Source organism: Macrotis lagotis, chromosome 1, assembly GCF_037893015.1.
Source record: "Macrotis lagotis isolate mMagLag1 chromosome 1, bilby.v1.9.chrom.fasta, whole genome shotgun sequence".
Lineage (NCBI taxonomy): Eukaryota > Metazoa > Chordata > Mammalia > Peramelemorphia > Peramelidae > Macrotis > Macrotis lagotis.
The window spans coordinates 660,180,129-660,180,930 of record NC_133658.1 but is presented as its reverse complement, the minus strand read 5'-3'; the positions used below and the strand labels follow the sequence as shown (position 1 = coordinate 660,180,930).

The 802-nt window shown below is 36.8% G+C and overlaps 1 pseudogene; it reads left to right on the top strand.

Annotated features, from left to right (window-relative positions):
• The first annotated feature begins 248 nt into the window (after nucleotides 1-248).
• Nucleotides 249-376, top strand: LOC141510786 (U2 spliceosomal RNA; annotated as a pseudogene).
• Nucleotides 377-802: the final 426 nt, after the last annotated feature.

Genomic DNA, 802 nt, shown 5'->3' with positions numbered 1-802 from the left:
CTTCCATGCTTCCCTGAATTCCCATCCCTCCTGGTTTCTAATAGAACAATAGTTTTCCATGACATACATACAACACAGTTTGTTAAGACATTCCCCAATTGAAGGACATTCCCTTACTTTCCAATTCTTTGCCACCACAAACAGGGCTGCAATGAATATTTTTGTACAAGTGAGGTTTTTACCCTTTTTCATAATCTCTTCAAGTTAGAGACCCAGTAGTGTTATTTCTGGACCAAAAGTTATGCACAATTGCTTCTCGGCCTTTTGGCTAAGATCAAGTGTAAAAGTTATGCACATTTTTGATGCCCTTTGGGCATAATTCCAAATTGCTCTGCAGAAATGTTGGATGAGTTCACAGCTCCACCAACAATGAATTAGTGTCCCAGATTTCCCATATCACTTTCAACATTGATCATTATCCTTTCTGGTCATATTGGCCTCACTGAGAGGTGTGAGGTGGTACCTCAGAGATGCTTTAATTTGCATTTCTCTAATAAGTAGTGATTTAGAGCCTTTTCATGTTACTATGGATGACTTTCATTTCCTCATCTGTAAATAGCCTGTGCATATCCTTTGAGCATTTGTGAATTAGGGAATGGCTTGCTTTTTTACTTTTATTTTTTGAAAATTTGACTCATTTCTCGGTATATTTTATTTTTTATTCATTCATTCATTCATTCATTCATTTAATTAATTATTTTTTAGTTTTTGCAAGGCAATGGGGTAAAGTGGCTTGCCCAAGGCCACACAGCTAGGTAATTATTAAGTGTCTGAGGCTGGATTTGAGCTCAAATACTCCTGA